Source organism: Cetorhinus maximus, chromosome 22, assembly GCF_964194155.1.
Source record: "Cetorhinus maximus chromosome 22, sCetMax3.hap1.1, whole genome shotgun sequence".
Classification (NCBI taxonomy): Eukaryota; Metazoa; Chordata; class Chondrichthyes; order Lamniformes; family Cetorhinidae; genus Cetorhinus; species Cetorhinus maximus.
The window spans coordinates 1,374,563-1,394,692 of NC_135900.1; positions in this window are offsets into that span (position 1 = coordinate 1,374,563).

Genomic DNA, 20,130 nt, shown 5'->3' on the forward strand with positions numbered 1-20,130 from the left:
AAATACTGTGGCCACAAGAGCAGGTCAGAGGCTAGGAATGGTGCGATTAGTAACTCACCTCCTGACTCCCCAAAGCCTGTCCACCATCTACAAGACACAAGTCAGGAGTGTGATGGAATACTCCCCACTTGCCTGGATGAGTGCAGCTCCTACAACACTGAAGAAGCTGGACACTGTCCACTTGATTGGCACCACATCCACAAACATTCGCTCCCTCCACCACCGACGCACAGTAGCAGCAGTGTGTACCATCTACAAGATGCACTGCAGGAATTCACCAAGGCTCCTTTGACAGCACCTTCCAAACCCACAACTGCTACCATCTAGAAGGACAAGGGCAGCAGATAGATGGGAACACCACCACCTGGAATTTCCCCTCCAAGCCCCTCACCATCCTGACTTGGAAATATATCGCTGTTCCTTCACTGTGGCTGGGTCAAAATCCTGGAACTCCCTCCCTAACAGCACTGTGGGTGTACCTCCACCACATGGACTGCAGCGGTTCAAGAAGGCAGCTCACCACCACCTTCTCAAGCGCAGCTAGGGATGGGCAATAAATGCTGGCCCAGCAAGTGACGCCCACATCCCATGAATGAATAAAATAATAAATGGGATTTACTTTAAAAAAGGAGAAACATGTTAAAGGAGATGATGTTATGTGTAAGGAAGGACGCATTCCGAGATCCAACAAGTGTTAAAAGCCTCCAGCCTACAAGTACCAAGCTGCTGTCTCCAGGGATGGAAGCTAAGAAAATTCATTTGAAATCTGACTGTCCAGGGGATTGTCTGCTTTGCCTGGATCTGTTGAAATCTATGTTGTTTTACTGTTGCTTAATGAAGTTGTAACTGGGAGTTAAATTAGTTAGGGGAGCTAGGAGTTATTATAGTCATAATTTGTAGACCTGTCTTTGTGCTTAAAATCACTTGTTTTATTAATAAATGTGTAATTTAGTTTTGTAAAAAATCTCTAAGGCTCGGTGGACTTATACCTACTGAATTGAAGGCATGTGTCTCAAACTAAAAATACAAATTGCAAAACAATTGTGGCAGCTGTTTTGAGTTTCCGTCTGGGATTTGAGCAGCTCAGCATTTACTGTCCACTGTGCCATAACACTCTCACCCTCACTCTATCTATTTGCTCTCTCTAGCCTCTCTCTGTTTCTCTTTCTATCTAACGCTTTTGTTTATCTTACTCTCTTTTTCTCTCTTTTCCTCACTTTCTCTCTTTCTCTCAGTATCACAGAATTACAGAATTGTTACAGAGCTGAAGGAGGCCATTTGGCCCATCATGTCTGTACCAGCTCTCCGGATGAGCAGCTCCCTTAATGCCATTCTCCCGCCTTCTCCCCATAATCCTGTACATTCTTCCTTTTCAGGTAACAGTCTAATTCCCTTTTGAATGCTTCAATTGAATCAGCCCCCACCACACTCTTGGGCAGTGCATTCTGGACCCTAACCACACACTTTGTGAAAAAGATTTTCCTCATGTCTCTTTTGCTTCTTTTGTTAATTACTTGGACATCTCTACCCTTTGGTTCTCAGTCCTTTCACAAGTGGGAACAGTTTCTCCCTAAACAGTCTGTCCAGACCCCTCATGATTTTGAATACCTCTATCCAATCTCTTCTCTGCCTTCTCTTCTCCAAGGAGAACAGTCCGAACTTCTCCAATTTATCTTCGTAACTGAAGTTCCTCATCTCTGGAGCAATTCTCATGAGTCTTTTCTGCAGTCTCTCCAATGCTTTCACATCTTTTCCATAGTGTGGCACCCAGAACTGTACAAAATACTCCAGCTGAGGCTGAACTAGTGTCCTACACAAGTTCAACATAACCTCCTTGCTCTTGTACTCTATGCCCCTGTTAATAAAGCCCAGGATAGTATACGCTTTATTAACTGCTCTCTCCACCTGTCCTGTGGTCTTCAATGATTTATGCACATATACACCCAGGTCCCTCTGCTCCTGCATCCCCTTTAGAGTTATACCCTTTAGTTTATGTTGTCTCACCATGTTCTTCCTACCAGAATAGATCACTTCACACTTCACCGCATTAAACTTCACCTGCCAGCTCTCTGCCCATTTTACCAACTTGTCACTGTCACAGTTCACAATGGTTCCAGGTTCATATCATCTGCACCCTGTACATGTCCTTAAAATATATCAGGAAAAGTGAGGATCCCAAAACTGACTCCTGGAGAACTCCACTACAAACCTTCCTCCAGCACAAAAAATATCCATTAACCACTACTCGCTGTTTCCTGTCACTCAGCCAGTTTTGTATCCATGTTGTTATTGTCCCTTTTGTTCCATGAGCTATAAATTTGCTCACAAGTCTGTTGTGTGGCTCTGTATCAAGTTTTCTCTCTCCATCCTGAGATGCTGAATTCATAAGCCAATGATAAGGATGATAATGTTGCTTGAATGCTCTTGACTTCTTGGGATTGGCTCTATTATTGCTTGCTGCTCTCTCATTAGCCGACGCAGTTGCAGTTGTGGTAACTCCGGTTGTGATTCGAGATGAACCAGCTCTGGCACCTGATGGATCTTTAGAAACATGGAAACCGATAATTGCACCAAGCCAACCAGAGACTCTCTTGTTACCCCTCCAGTTTTTGCTGCACTCTATATTGTATCTTTGGAGCAAATAGCTCTCAATGCAGTAGTGCTGCACTGTTCTGGCATATACTGCACTGTCCTGGTGTATAGTTATAAGTGTAACAGTGCTGCAGTGTACTTGTGTATATGGCACTCTACTGGTGCATACTGCACTGTACCGGTGTATAGTTTTAAGTGTAACAGTGCTACACTGTACTGGTATATACTGCACTCTACTGGTGTATAGTTATAAGTGCTACAGTGCTGCAGTGTAGTGGTGTGTATCGGTGTATACTGCACTGTACTGGTGCATACTGCATTGTAGTGTTGTATAATTATAAGTGTAACAGTGCTGCAGTGTACATATGTATACTTCCCTGTACTGGTGTATACTGCAATGTACTGGTGTAAACCGCCCTGTACTGGTGTAAACTGAATTGCACCGCTGTATACTACTCTGTACTGGTGTATAGTTATCAGTGTAGTAGTGCTGCACTGTACTGGTGTATACTTCAATGTATGGTGTATACTGCACTCTACTGGTGTAAAGTTATAAGTGTTACAGTGCTGCAGAGCAGTGGGGGATACTGCACTGTAGTGGTGTATAATTATAAATGTAGTAGTGCTGCAGTATACTGGTGTATATTGCACTGCTGTAGACTGCACTGTAGTGGTGTATAGTCATAAGCGTAACAGTGCTGCACTGTACTTGTGTATACTGCAATGTATCAGTGTAAACAGCACTGTATTGGTGTATAGTTATAAGTGTACCAGATAACTCTGTACTGATGTGTGCTGCACTGTACTGGTGTATACTGCACTGTACTGGTGTATGATGCACTCTATTGGTGTACAGTTATAAGCGTAACAGTGCTGCAATGTACTTGTGTATTCTGCCCTGTGCTGGTGTATACTGCCCTGTACTGTGTACTGTTATAAGTGTAGCAGTACTGCAATGTACCAGTGTATACTGCAATGTACTGATGTATACTGCACTGTATTGGTATATAGTTATAAATGTAGCAGTACTGTACTGTGTACTGCCTCAGTTTCAATGTAAATATGCCTTGTGGAACAAAGGTATATTTCCAAATAATGTACAAGTGACTGGTTAACTCATTGCTTCAGCTCCATATAGCCTGGGGCTGACACACCCGGTGCAGTGAGGGATGAGGTGAGAGTGATACCAAGGCAGCATTTGACCGAGTGTGGCATCAAGGAGCCCTAGCAAAACTGGAGTCAATGGGAATCAGGGGGAAAACTCTCCACTGGTTGGAGTCATACCCAGCACAAAGGGAGATGGTTGTGGTTGTCAGAGGTCATCCTCAGTATATAAGTGTAACAGTGCTGCAGTATACCGGTTTATACTGCACTCTACTTGTGTATACTGCACTGTACCAGCGTATACTACACTGTAGTGGTGTATATATAAATAAGTGTAGCAGTGCTGCAGTGTACTTGTGTATACTGCCCTCTTCTGGTGTATAGTGCACTGTACCGGTGTTTAGTTAGTTATAAATGTAGCAGTATTATACTGTGTACTGCCTCAGTTTCAATGTAAATATGCCTTATGGAACAAAGGTATATTTCCAAATAATGAACAATTGACTGGTTAACTCATCGCATCAGCTTAATATAGCCTGGGGCTGGAGCATATAGTCTAGGCTGACACACACAGTGCAGTGAGGGATGAGGTGAGAGCGACATCAAGGCAGCATTTGACCGAGTGTGGCATCAAGGAGCCCTAGCAAAACTGGAGTCAATGGGAATCAGGGGGAAAACTCTCTGCTGGTTGGAGTCTTACCTAGCACAAAGGAAGGTGGTTGTGGTTGTTGGAGGTCAGTCATCTCGGCTCCAGGACATCACTGCAGGAGTTCCTCAGGATAGTGTCCTCGGCCCAACCATCTTCAGCTGCTTCATCAATGACCTTCCTTCTATCATAAGGTCAGAAGTGGAGATATTTGCTGATGATTGCACAATGTTCAGCACCATTCGCAACTGCTCGATACTGAAGCTGTCCATGTCCAAATGCAGCAAGACCTGGACAATATCCAAACTTGGGCTGACAAGTGGCAAGTAACATTTGCATCACACAAGTGCCAGGCAATGACCATCCTCCAACAAGAGAGAATCTAACCATCGCCCCTTGACATTCAATGACATTACCATCGCTGAATCCTCCACTATCAACATCCTGGGGGTTACCATTGACCAGAAACTGAACTGGACCAGCCATATAAATACTGTGGCTACAAGAGCAGATGAGAGGCTGGGAATCCTGTGACGCGTAACTCACCTCCTGACTCCCCAAAGCCTGTCCACTATCTACAAGGCACAAGTCAGGAGTGTGATGGAATATTCCCCACTTGCCTGGATGAGTGCAGCTCCCACAACACTCAAGAAGCTTGACACCATCCAGGACAAAGCAGCCCGTTTGATTGGCATCCCATCCACCAACCTAAACACCCATTCCCTCCACCACCGACGCACAGTGGAAGCAGTGCGTACCATCTACAAGTTGCACTACAGACACTCACCAAGGCTCCTTAGGCAGCACCTTCCAAACCCATGACCTCTGCCATCTAGAAGGACAAAAGCAGCAGGTAGATGGTAACACCAACACCTCAAAGTTCCTTCCAAGCCACACCCCATCCTAATTTGGAAATATATCACCGTTCCTTCACTGTCACTGGGTCAAAATCCTGGAACTCCCTCCCTAACAGCACTGTGGGTGTACCTACACCACATGGACTGCAGCGGTTCAAGAAGGCAGCTCACCATCACCTTCTCATGGGTAATTAGGGATGGACAATGAATGCTGGTCTTGCTAGTGAAGTCTACATCCTATAAAAGAATAAAACAAAACTGTTGAGGGGACCAATACTGAGGGAGTGCTGCACTGTCAGAGGGTCAGTACCGAGGGAGTGCTGCACTGTCAGAGGGTCAGTACTGAGGGAGCGCTGCACTGTCAGAGGGTCAGTACTGAGGGAGTGCTGCAGTGTCAGAGGGTCATTACTGAGGGAGTGCTGCACTGTCGGAGAGTCAGTACCGAGGGAGTGCTGCACTGTCAGAGGGTCAGTACTGAGGGAGCGCTGCACTGTCAGAGGGTCAGTACTGAGGGAGTGCTGCATTGTCAGAGGGTCAGTACTGAGGGAGCGCTGCACTGTCAGAGAGTCAGTACTGAGGGAGTGCTGCATTGTCAGAGGGTCAGTACTGAGGGAGTGCTGCACTGTCAGAGGGTCAGTACTGAGGGAGCGCTGCACTGTCAGAGGGTCAGTACTGAGGGAGTGCTGCAGTGTCAGAGGGTCATTACTGAGGGAGTGCTGCACTGTCGGAGAGTCAGTACCAAGGGAGTGCTGCACTGTCAGAGGGTCAGTACTGAGGGAGTGCTGCACTGTCAGAGGGTCAGTACTGAGGGAGCGCTGCACTGTCAGAGGGTCAGTACTGAAGGAGCGCTGCAGTGTCGGAGAGTAGTACCAAGGGAGTGCTGCACTGTCAGAGGGTCAGTACTGAGGGAGTGCTGCACTGTCAGAGGGTCAGTACTGAGGGGGCGCTGCACTGTCAGAGGGTCAGTACTGAGGGAGCGCTGCACTGTCAGAGGGTCAGTACTGAGGGAGTGCTGCAGTGTCAGAGGGTCATTACTGAGGGAGTGCTGCACTGTCAGAGGGTCAGTACTGAGGGAGCGCTGCACTGTCAGAGGGTCAGTACTGAGGGAGTGCTGCATTGTCAGAGGGTCAGTACTGAGGGAGTGCTGCACTGTCAGAGGGTCAGTACTGAGGGAGCGCTGCACTGTCAGAGAGTCAGTACCAAGGGAGTGCTGCACTGTCAGAGGGTCAGTACTGAGGGAGCGCTGCACTGTCAGAGGGTCATTACTGAAGGAGCGCTGCACTGTCAGAGGGTCAGTACTGAGGGAGTGCTGCACTGTCAGGGGGTCAGTACTGAGGGAGCGCTGCACTGTCAGAGGGTCAGTACTGAGGGAGCGCTGCACTGTCGGAGAGTCAGTACTGAGGGAGTGCTGCACTGTCAGGGGGTCAGTACTGAGGGAGTGCTGCACTGTCAGAGGGTCAGTACTGAAGGAGCGCTGCAGTGTCGGAGAGTAGTACCAAGGGAGTGCTGCACTGTCAGAGGGTCAGTACTGAGGGAGTGCTGCACTGTCAGAGGGTCAGTACTGAGGGGGCGCTGCACTGTCAGAGGGTCAATACTGAGGGAGCGCCGCACTGTCAGAGGGTCAGTACTGAGGGAGCGCTGCACTGTCAGAGGGTCAGTACTGAGGGAGCGCTGCACTGTCGGAGAGTCAGTACCGAGGGAGTGCTGCACTGTCAGAGGGTCAGTACTGAGGGAGCGCTGCACTGTCAGAGGGTCAGTACTGAGGGAGTACTGCACTGTCAGAGGGTCAGTACTGAGGGAGCGCTGCACTGTCGGAGGGTCAGTACTGAGGGAGTGCTGCACTGTCAGAGGGTCAGTACTGAGGGAGTGCTGCACTGTCAGAGGGTCAGTACTGAGGGAGCGCTGCACTGTCGGAGGGTCAGTACTGAGGGAGTGCTGCACTGTCAGAGGGTCAGTACTGAGGGAGTGCTGCACTGTCAGAGGGTCAGTACTGAGGGAGCGCTGCACTGTCGGAGGGTCAGTACTGAGGGAGCGCTGCACTGTCAGAGGGTCAGTACTGAGGGAGTGCTGCACTGCTGGATGAGACATAAATGAAGGGCCCATCTCTCTCCGGTGTACTTAAAAGTCCCATGGTCTCTATTTTAAAGAAGAGCAGGGGATTTCCCCCCGTCGTTCTGGCCAATGTTTATCCCTGAATCAACACCACACAAGCAGATGACCTGGTCATTGTCACTCCGCTGTTTGTGGGAGCTTGCTCTGCGCAAATTAGCTGCCATTACAATAATTCACTCTCTGGTTGGGAAATGTCAGGCACTGCAACAATGGAGATGTTGAGCAACCAATTAACCAATTACAACAGTGACCACACTTCAAAAGTGCTTCATCGGCTATGAAGAGCTTTGGAACATCTTGAGGTTGTGAAAGGTGCTATATAAATGCAATTCTTTTCTTTGAGTCACAGTGCGATGCTGGGCTGAATGGCCTATTTGGACTCTGGTTGATCTGAGCCACGCCTGGGTTGGAGATATAGGCAAACCCACTCTGCTTGGAAATTCCTGCCAATTTCACTTCCTGACTCCCTGCCTGTAACCACCTCAGCCCTAACTCGCTATTGGTTCCCTGACACCTCCATCGCTACAGCGCGCTGCCTTCTCCCACCAATCAGAGTGTTAACTGAACCTTCACTCTTTGGAATTCTCTACTCCAGAGAGCTGTGGATGCTCAGTCTTCGAGTCTATTCGAGACTGAGATCAAGAGATTTTCTGACATTAAGTGTGCCTCTCCCACCCTCCTCCCTCTCCCAGACTTTCCCTTCCTCCCTTTCCCCCTTTCAACAGCTTAAAACCCATCACATTTCCACCTTCCTTCAGTTCTGAACAAGTGTTACAATCAACCGGAAATGTTAACTCTGCTCCTTTCCCCACAGGCGCTGCCAAATCCAGTGCGTATTTCCAGCATCCTCTGTGTTTTTATTTCAAATTTCCAGCATCACAGGGTCTTGTTTTTATGAAATCCAGTCCTATCTGACACCAGCTCTGTTCAGGAGTTGCTGGAAGGCTGCCTGATCAGTGACAGCTTCCCCACCCCCCCTCTCCCCAACGGGACTCCACCCCGGATTTTCTGTCAGGTTAACTCCCTTAGCCGCTTGACATACCCACAAGGCAGTGGGGCTATTTTCCCCTTAGCTGGAGGGCTGGTTTGTGGGCACCAGGGTGTAACTACGCACGGCTGGGCCTGTATGTCTTACACGTCTGGGGCCTCCGAGTCCCCTGTAGTTTATTCTGGATCCTTGACGTACCCAGTTTACGAATGTCACCACAGGGAGGCACTACGCTGGTCTCCCTGATGAAGGGGCAATGTCCTGGCGGGAGAGGCTGACACACTAGTTATACTGCTAGACAGCAGTGAGAGCTGAAAGCAAGAGATGCCAAGCAGCCTGATCATTACACACCTCCCACACCATTAAATCACTCGACACATCACGTCAATCGGAGAGACACGTTGTAGGAAAAGCAGCAGCCAATTTGTGCATAGGAAGATCCCACAAACATCAATGAGTTAATGATTAAATAACGGGTTTTTCTGATGTTGGTTGAGGAATTAATACTGGCCCCAGGACACCATATTCTTTAAAATAGGGCCAGGGGATCTTTTATGTCTAGCTGAGTAGGTACAGAGGGCTGCACTTTAAATGCTTCATCAGAGAGACGGCACTTTGATAGGCTTTAACTTTTCTATATGTTTTGGGATTCCTGTTTTACTGTTGGAAACTGAAATCAAATCCTTGGCCCTGTCATTTCTTTGCCTGAATGTAGTTTTTACAGCTTTCCTAATGACGGGGAAAGTGGAATTGGATTAAAGGAGCCACATGTTAATTGGCCCCACTGTGAACAGCCACTGCTCAGCACTTCCTTGCACAACCCCAAATATGGTTATGTTTCTAGAGCAGCATGTATTTAATAGTAACCAAGAATAATGATATGTCAACAGCACATTCCCTCATCTCTCAGTCTCTCTCTCTCTTTGCCTTTCTCCTTTTTCAGTACATGTCTCCATCTATGTCTCGCTCTGTCTCTATTTCTCTCTCTGTCTCTGTATCTGTCACTGCCTTTTTGTGTCTCTTTATCTCTTTTTCTCTGTCTTTAGCTGTCTTATCCTCTCTGTTTGTGGCTCTGCCTCTCTCTGTCTTTTTCTCTCTCTGTCTTTCTCCCTTGTCTCTCACTCTTTCTGCTTGACTGTCTCTCTCTCTCTGTCTCTTTCTCTCCCAGTCTTTCTGTCTGTCTGTCTGTCTCTCTCTCTCTGTCTCTCTCTCCCAGTCTGTCTGTCTGTCTCTCTCCCCCTCTGTCTGTCTCTCTCTCCCAGTCTGTCTGTCTCTCTCTCTCTGTCTCTCTCTTTCTCCCAGTCTGTCTGTCTGTCTGTCTCTCTCTCTCTCTCTCTCTCCCAATCTGTCTGTCTCGCTCTCTCTCTCTCCCTCTCTCTGTTTGTCTGTCTCTCTCTGTCTGTCACTTTCTCTTTCTCTCCCCCTCTCTGTCTGTCTGTTTCTCTCTCTCCCCCTCTCTGTCTGTCTCTTTCTCTCTATCTCTCTGTCCCTCCCTCTGTCTGTCTGTATTTCTCTCTCCCTGTTTTTCTCTTTCTCTCTGTCTCTCTCTCTCTCCCTGTCTGTGTCTGTCTCTCTCTGTCTGTCCCCCTCTCTCTCTCTCCCTGTCTGTCTCTGTCTTTCTCTCTCTCCCTCTCTGTCTGTCTCTTTCTCTCTTGTCTCTCTCTCGCTCTCCCTCTCTCTCCCTCTGTCTCTCTCTCTTTCCCTGTCTATCTGTCTCTCTCTCTCTGTCTGCTCCTCTTTCTCATTTGTCTGTTTCTTTCTGTCTTTACTCAGCATTACTTCAACTTCTGCATCCACCTCCTGCGAGGTGCAAGGAGTCAGGTACAAAAGAAAGAAGGACTTATATTTCTATAGCGCCATTCACAAACCCATGCACTTTACAGCTAATCACAGAATCACAGTATTTTTGAAGTATATTCACTGTAGTAATGTAGGAAATTCAGCAGCTGATTTGTGCACAGCAAGCTCCCATAAACAGCAATGTGACAATGACCAGATGATCAGTTTTAGTGATGCTGATTAGGGGATAAATACTGACCAGGACATCAGGGATAACTCTCCTCTGTTTCTGCGAATAGTGTCCAGGGCTCTTTTACACCCATCTGAGAGTCAGACAGACAGACAGAGAGGGAGAGACAGACAGACAGACAGACAGACAGACAGAAAGGGAGAGAGGGAGAGAGATAAGAGAGAAAGAGACAAACAGAGAGAGAGAGAGACAGACAGGGAGAGAGAGAGATAGAGAAAGAGACAAACAGAGAGAGAGAGACAGATAGACAGGGAGAGTTTTTGATCTCATCTGATCATGTAGCACCCCCTCAGTGCTGCACGGGGAGTGTCAGACGGGATTTTATACTCAAGTCTCTGGAGTGGGATTTAACCCATGATCTTTGGGATCAGAGGTGAGAGCGATACCCATTGAGCCTGTTTAATTAATTTATTAGAGTTCTTTGAAGAAGTAACATGTGCTGTGGATAAAGGGGAACCGGTGGATGTTCTGTACTTAGGTTGCCAAAGGCATTTGATGAGGTGCCACATCGAAGGTCATTGTGAAAAATAAAAGCTCATGGTGTAGGGGGTAACATTAGCATAGATCAAAGATTGGCTGGCTAACAGAGGGTAGCCATAAATGGGTTTTTTTCTGGATGTAGTGAGTGGTGAGCCACAGGGATCAGTGCTGGGATCTCAACTATTTACAGTTATAAACATGACTTGGATGAAGGGACCGAAGGAAATGTTGATAAATTTGCAGATGAGACAAAGGTAGGTGGGAAAGTAAGATGCGAAGAGGACATAAGGAGGCTACAAACAGATATAGATAGGTTAAGTGAGTGGGCAAAGATCTGGAAAATTGAATATAATGGGGGAAAATGTGAAATTGTTCATTTTGGCAGGAAGAATAAAAAAGAAGCATATTAGCTAAATGGTGAGAGATTGCAGAGCTCTGGGTGTCCTAGTGCATGAATCACAAAAGGCTAATATGCAGGTACAGCAAGTAATTAGGAAAGCTAATAGAATGTTATCGTTTATTGTGAGGGGAATTGAATACAAAAGTAGGGAGGTTATGCTTCAGTTGTATAGAGCACTGGTGAGACCACATCTGGAGCACTGTGTACAGTATTGGTCACCTTATTTAAGGAAAGATGTAAATGTGTTAGATGCAGTTCAGAGAAGGTTTACCAAAATAATACCTGCAATGCATGGGTTAGACAGACAAGGCTTGTATCCACTGGAGTTTGAAGAGTAAGAGGTGACTTGATTGAAATATAAGATCCTGAGAGGTCTTGACAGGGTGAATGTGGAGAGGATGTTTCCTCTCGTGGAAGAATCTAAAGCTAGGGGGTCACTGTTTAAAAATTAGGTGTCGCTCATTTAAGACAGAAATGAGGAGAATTTTCTTTCTCTGAGGGTTGTGGGTCTTTGGAACTCTCTTCCTCAAAAGACGGTGGAAGCAAAGTCTTTGAATATATTTAAGGCGGAGCTAGATAGATTCTTGATAATCAAGAGGGTGAAACGTTATCGGAGTAGATAGGAATGTAGGGTTGAGGTTACAATCAGATCAACCATGATCTTATTGACTGGCGGAACAGGCTCGAGGGGCCGAGTGGCCTCCTGCTTCTAGTTCGTATGAGTCACAGTTAGGGCCTAGAAGACAGTGGCCCAATATAACAGAGCAGGAGTATTTAATATAACAGAGCAGGAGTATTTAATATAACAGAGCAGGAATATTTAATATAACAGAGCAGGAGTATTTAATATAACAGAGCAGGAATATTTAATATAACAGAGCAGGAGTATTTAATATAACAGAGCAGGAATATTTAATATAACAGAGCAGGAGTATTTAATATAACAGAGCAGGAATATTTAAATGGCTGTGATTCTAAAAGCAAAACTTTAAAATTGTAAATGTGGTATCCAATCTTTGATCTTTGTGAACCACATAAACATAATCGTGGAACATGGGAAAACCACATATAAAGTTTACAACCGTTTTTTCCAGTGATTTTCACATATCTCAGATTGACACATCTCCACCTCCTGTTCCTGGGTTTCTTCACAGCTTTGACCCAAACCTCGAGGTCCACACTGTTCCTTCCTGATGGACCTGTCAGCGTGAAGTTCAAATTCAGTTAAGTGGGTTTTCAGGGGTTGGAATTCCAGAGCTTGGGGAACTCAGGTCAGCTCAGGCTGGGGATGTTGAGGATGAACGCATTGCTGGAGGTTTCACCACATGACATCCTACACCCCACCCATCCCCATGCTCGCCCCATTGGTCCCAAACTCAACTACCCCCATGACGCCCATGTCCCTGCAGTAAAATTCCAGAATGAACGGACTCTTTCTTTTCCGATTGGGTGAACAGCCTTTTTCTTCCCTCTCCAGTATTTTTATAAATGATAAACGAAAGAACCACAACAGCCAGTTGATGCACAGCAAGATCACACGATCAGCAATGTGATAATGAACAGATAATTTACTTTACTGATGGTGGTTGAGGGATAAATGTTGGCCAGAACTTTGAGGGGAACTTGCACGCTTTTCTTTGGGGTAGAGATATGGTATCATTTCTGTCCCCTGAGAAGGCAGACAGGACCTTGGTTTAACGTCTCATCTGAAAGACAGCACGTGTGACTGTGCAGCACTCCCTCCGTCCCTGCACTGGAGTGTCAGCCTGGAGTTCTGTGTTTAAGTTTCTGGAGCAGGACTTGAACCCATAATTCTCTGACCCAGTGAAACACAGACTCTGGAAAATAATCTCTAGTTGTTGGAGATTCCAAGACAATCATAAGGTTTTGCTGCCCTTTGTTGGATGTTGCCCTTCCAGCTCTCCCCTTCCCCCCCACCTCATTGTAAGCCTATGATGAGGGTAAAGAGTGGACTGTAAGAAACATCTTAAATTTTCTTCAAACTCATTATCATTCATTTTGTGATCACATGACACAGTTTAGTGGTTAAAATCTGACTAAGGGCCCTGGGTGGGAAGTTCCTCGGCCCTGACCCAGCTACATTTCCAAACTCCTGATCAAAATGACAGCAGAGAGGGAACAGATTCCAGGAAATTCCTTCTCGTTATCTTTTAAACAAGAATACACATACATGGGTTGTAATGTCAGTCCTAAATCGAACATATTTTAACTTTCAGTTCCAAGTATTTATCATGCTGGTCATTCTCAGGTCAACCATTTTGAATGGGAGATATATCTTTCTGACCACTATCCCTCCTCATCATCCCTTCCACTGCCATTTCCCCCCATCATTCTCCCAAGCACCAATCAACATGTCTCACTCACAAAGTCCATCGTCTAAGGACCAATGCTGCAAATGTGCAAATTGATCATTTCTTGCCCTTCAAAGATTTAGACTGCGCCTCTTGCTTGAAATGGGTTCCTCACCCTGATGTGACTAACAGGACACGTGCTTCAATATAAGGAACTTGTGTCCTGAACTGTCTAGTTGAGGTGAATTGTTCTTGACTTCCAGGCTATGTCTCATTGTTCAGTGCCAATTGTAGAATTGATTGCAGTTTATTCCCGAAGCCTTGCCTTCAAAAAGGTGTTTATCTGACCCCAAGCAATTAACAACAGGACTCTGTTTTTACAAAAGAATTTGTTAGAGTTGTCCTTGAAAATTGAGAAGCAGGCTCTGATTGAGGATAAATGAAAATCCGAGCAGAAACAATATTTGTTCAAATTGATCAGGAATTTCTCACATTCCTTCCAAAGAAGCACTTGCAGAGCATAGTAACCCAATTGCAGACTTTCTCACTGCATGAATATGTGACTGAAACATAGGAATGTAGGAAAGGAGGAGGTCATTAACCACTTGAGCCTGTTCCGCCGTTCAATTGCATCACGGCTGATCTACACCTTACTCTGTTTTCCACCGAATCACTTCACACCGCTGCCTACCAAAAATCTTGTAGGTAAGGGATTTCTTAGTTCTTTCACAAAATGTGGGAATTTCTGGCTAGGCCAACATTTATTGCCCTTCCCTAATTCCCCTTGAGAAGGTGGCGATGATGAAATAGATTATAATCCTAGCCCCTTTTAGGGACTATTCTGGATCAAGTGTACTCCTCAGATAATCACTCTCACTTAAGGTTGAACAAGGTCGGCCTCAAAGACACTTAAATGGGCCTGAAGAACTGATCTAACTGTCCCTGAAAGAACGGAGCCACCAGAGAATATTACCGTCCTCCAGATAGCCCTTTTAACAAGTTTATAACCAGGTTATAACTACCCGGATATTGTAAGGGTCCGGGCATCTCACCTCAACAATGTATCTCTCCACTGAAGAGTGTGCGGAGAACGGAGATGGGTTTCTGAGTTTGGGTACAGAAGACTTTATGCGACAATATATGTGATGACTCGATGGAGCAGACAGGTTTCATCAAGAAACAGTTAAACTTTATTAGAGACATTTTCAGTGCTTGCACGCTCAACCTGGTGTCTCATTGGAAAAGCCACACTCCCTGGATTGCATGTGCAAAGAGCTCATTGGTTGGAGCTCCCACAGTACATCACATGACCCATGATTGACAGGAGGGAGTGACTATATATCCAGTTACCACAATATATTTTCTAAATTATATTAGAATTTATTGAAGAACCAAACATGCAATTCACTTTTGATAGTAAATCAATTGCAACATTGACAGTTCTAGGAAAGGTAAATATAATCTTGGTTATATCAGAGAATCCAGATTTTATTAATGTTATAGAGAGCTACTTAAGATATCTATCAATATTTTAAAAACTATTTACCTTAAATCCCCAAGTAAGAAACTACCAAGTCTAGCAGGGATACCTCTATCCTAATTAAAGGGAGAACTATCATTACTAAACTACAGCAGCATATCTGTGCCTGACAGATGCTGGAGTCAATCCAAGAAATCTAAAAATTCTAAGTTCTAATATTTATACCCTCAAAGAGCTAAACCAACAGGAAGCATGTTGAGCACTCATACTGGTCAACATCCTTTGTTTTTTGTCAACATCCATTAATCAAACAGGATACTGAGGGGTGCAGACAGTGGTCACTTCCTTGCAGCACCAAGTTTCCAGGATTCAATTCTCAAGTTGTTTAGGGTCAACTTTAACGTTATCCATTGAAGTGTTTTACGATTTGTCAATGCCTTGCTGAAGTGATATAAAGGCCAGTTCCTGTTTTTTTTCATAAATGCCTTGTTTTAGAGAATATACCATATTCTGTGCTACAGGATGTTGTTGTCCTTGAGCAGGCACTCATGCCTGGACATGTTTATGTACTTCCTAAACTTTTTCCTTTTGTCCAGCAGATGAACTCTTTTAATTTGAACTCAGCTTTTAATATGTAACCCCTACTTTATAGGTGAATCACTATTTTAATCTTAGAACTCCTTATTTATAGCTGGATTCTCTTATAACTTCGTATTTATAGCTGCATTCCCTCACACCGAGCTGCCTTCTTGAACCACTGCAGTCCATGTGGTGTAGGTACACCCATAGTGCTGTTAGGAAGGGAGTTCCAGGAGTTTGACCCAGCAACAGTGAAGGAACGGCGATATATTTCCAAGTCAGGATGGTGAGTGACTTGGAGGGGAACTTGAAGGTTCTGGTGTTCCCATCTATCTGCTGCCCTTGTCCTTCTAGGGGGTAGAGGTCACGGATTTGGAAGGTGCTGTCTAAGAAGCCTTGGTGAATTCCTGCAGTGCATCTTGTAGATGGTACACACTGCTACTACTGTGCGTCAGTGGTGGAGGGAGTGAATGTTTAAGGTAATGGATGGGATGCCAATCAAGCGGGCTGCTTTGTCCTGGATGGTGTCAAGCTTCTTGAGTGTTGTGGGACCTGCGCTCATCCAGGCAAGTGGGGAATATTCCATCACACTCCTGACGTGTGCCTTGTAGATGGTGGACAGGCTTTGGGGAATCAGGAGGTGAGTTACTCACCGCAGGTTTCCTCTGATAACCCCAATATTTATATTTTTTGTATATTCTTTCACAGGATGGCCAGCGTTTATTGCCAATCCCTTTTTTCCCTTGAGAAGGTGGTGGAGAGCTGCCTTCTTAAACCATTGCAGTGCATGTGGTGTAGGTACACCCACAGAAACATGGAGTTGCATGGAAGATGGGCATGGATTTGGAAGGGGACAACACTTTCCAAGAAGATTGGAGATGGCGGGGGTGGGGGGTGGGGGTGCAGTTTTCAAGGCCACAGGGGCTAAGGGTGTATTTTCTCATGGCAACAGATTTCAAAGGGACATTTTAAAGTACTTGAGGAGAGGGAACAGTTAACAATACTGACTAACGGGGCCAGAAAGGGAAAAGTCACCACAGAAAACGGTGCAGCACTGCAATCTCCAAAGCTAATTATTACAAAAATACCACTAATAACCACTGATCTTCAGTTAAATACAGTTAAGCTAATCAACCATACCATGGTGATTAGTTTTAAATATTCTTTCTTATTTTCGGTGTTGCTGATGTTGGAACATGGAACTTTTTGAAGATGGTCCAACCCTTTTCCTTGTTTTGATATGGAGCAACCTGTAGAGCTGCTGACTGACTCAAATTTACAAAGAGAAAGCCTTTTGTCACATCAGCAGTGTGATCAATTCATAGAATCATATAACAAGTTAGGAGGCCATTCAGCCCATCGTCTCTGTGCCAGCTCTTTGAAAGGCTTGTTTCAGTTTTGTCCCACACTGCAGCATTTTCTCCATTGCCCTGTAAATCTGTTCTCCTCAAGTATATGGCCTGTTGTCCATTGCAAATCTGCTTCCACCACTCTTCCAGGTCGTGTGTTACACATCTTAACAACCTTACGTGTGAAGAAATTTCTTCTCATTTCCTGCCTAATTCTTTCCCCCAGTTATTTTAAATCTATGACCCAGTGGCCAGTTTGTTGCTGCTTGCTCTATCAGACCCTGCCATCATTTTAAACACCTCTATTGGGTCTTCCCTCTGCTCTAAGGGGAAGAATCGCAACTTCTCCAATCTCTCCATACGCAGACCCTCATCACTCATATCATCCTGCTAAACCTCCGCTGTACCCTCTTTTGTGGAGTGTGGTAGTCAGAACTGGACACAATACTCTAACTGAAACCCAACCTGTGACTTGTAAGAGTTTAGCTTGGTCTCCTTGTCAGGAAGCAGCAGTTTTGAACAGTCAGGTGTAAAAACTAACACAGGACAGCAATAAAGTTTCTGTATTGAACGATGGATAACTAGTGAATTATCTGTGACAATTACCTGCTCTCATCGATAACAACAACTTGTATTTATATGGCACCTTCAATGTAATGATGGAGGTTGAGTGGGTGGCGTTCCTACCTCTGAGCCAGAAGCTCCGGGTTCAAATCCCACTTCAGGACTTGATGGCCAAAGAAAGTGCGTTCATAACACGACCCAACCGGTTGATTATCAGCCTGTAAATCCTTTCAACACACGCCAATGGCAGGCAATAAGAGTGGGAGAGATTCCTCGTCAGCCATGGGTCACACATCCATGTGATGGAAAGAGATTTGAGCCTCGACCATCACCATCTACAGCACCAGATCACAACACGCATGTAAAGCGTACGCTACCATGGCAACTTGGAACTCTTGGGGGGCCTGTTGGCTTAGTTGGCCGGCTGGCTGGTGTGGATCAGATGGGTGCCAACAGCATGGGGGTCGATTCCTGTTCCAGCTGGGTGGATTGGGGACCTGCCCTCTTGCCCTATCCATGGTGGAGATTGCAGTGCTGTGGGTCGAACCCACCTTCGGACAGAGAACCCAAAAGGAAGAATGTAATAAATTATCCCAAAGTGCCTTGGAGGAGCATTTCTAGTCATTATAGTGCAAAATGTGACACTGAGCCACATAAATCCATATGAGGACAGCTGGCCAAAAGCTTCGTCAAAGAGGGAGGTTTTAAGGAGGAAGAAGAAGTGAAGAGATTTAGGGAGGGAATTCCGGAGTTTAGGACTCAGGCAGCTGAAGGCACAGCCACCGATGGGAATGCTCCAAGAGGTCAGAATTAGCGGAGCGCAGCGATCTCGGAGGTCTGTGAAGCTGGAGGGGATTACAGAGATAGGGAGGGCTAAGGCCATGGGGGGATTTCTAGCCAGGAATGAGAATTTTAAAGTCAAGGCGTTGTTTATTTGGGAGTCCATGTAGATCAGTGAGCACAGGGGGGTGATAGGTAAATGGGACTTAGCGCAAGTAAGGGCACAAGCAGCAGAGTTTGGAATGACCTCAAATTTACGGAGGGCAGAACGTGGGCTGCCAGACATGAGTACATTGGAACAGTCCAAAGGTAACAAAGGCATGGATGAGGGTTTCAGTAGCAGATGAGCTGATCTGGGGCAGAGTCGGCTAATGTTACTGAGGTGGAAATAGGCAGCCTCAATGATGGTGCTAATATGTGGCTGGAAGCTCATCATTTTAATTGATGAATCTGTTATTTTATATTCAACATAGCAATGGAATTGAAAGTTCAGCAATTCACTCAACAGTTTCAATGGACTGAATGACCTCCCCCTGTCCCACGTTGCTACCTCATGGCCAGAACAACTACCCTGTGACATAATAACAGGTAATGGGAAGTGTTGACATGGGGCAGGATTTTGAGTTGGTGGGAGGGCCCGGGAACAGCCGGGGATTGGATCGCCGACCACCATCAACCCCCCCCCACCGCAATTTCACAATGGTTGGCCAATTAACAACCAGCCAACACGGAGCGCGTGCTGAAATGCTGAGCGCTGTCAGGGTGGGGGCGGGAGGAGGGTGGGCGCTGATGTAAGTGCAGGCGGGGGTGAGCGCTGAATGAAATCTCCCTGAAGGCAGAGAGCTGTCTCAGGGAGCTGAAGATTTGAAAGCAATTAAATAAAGTTTCTAAAATCAGTAAAAAAAAATGTCCAAGCATCACAATCAGTCACCTGAACATATACGTTGTCAAAATGCTATCCATAGATTTTTATTTTTTAAAATTTAATCACGGAAACCTCATCCCGCCCTTGGATTAGGTTTCATGAAAAATGCAAAGTCCGCCTGGCCGATTTGCCCGTTCGCCGGCCGTAGGGTTGGCCAGACCACAAAAAATCGGAGACAATCGCAACTTTAATTACATTTACAAGCCTCTTAATTGTTGGCAGGTGCCCTTCCAACTTCTGCGCATGCCCACCGACTGAAATAACGCACAAGCACGGGATGACATCCGGATGCTTGCTCAACATCATCTCATGTGATTTTGCGTCCGATCGGGTTGGGATGCACCCGCACGCTGACATAAAAACCCTGCCCATGGTAATAGTTGAAAATCATGGCAACAGGAAGTAAGGTTTCTGAACTAAAAGTGCATGTGCGGATCTAGATTTTTAACCAAATATTCATACATCAAATCTCTTTGAATCCTCACTTCATTTCACCCCAAAGTAACTATCACTGCATTACCTTAAGAAAGATGGATAACAATCGTCACTTATTTATTTTCCAATTTTTAGAACCATCTTCAGTTTGAACTTTATACTCAACTTACTTTCCTGCCCTATCTCCGTATCCATTGATTCCCTTAGTTCTCAAAGAATTTTATGCATTTCAATGAGATCACCTCTCAAATTCTTCGAATTTTCAGAGAATATAGATCTCAATCTCTCATCATTAGATAGTCCCCTCATCCTAGGAATCAATCTAGTGAACCTTTGTTGCACTCTTTCGAAGGAGTATGACCTTCTTTAGATTGGGAGACCAAAGCTATACACAGCTTTCCAGGTATGGTCTCGCCAAAGCCCTATGAATTGACGCTTTATGAATTCATTCGAACATCTCTGTCATTATTTCAGCCAGGTTAAGTAGTTCCTTTTGGA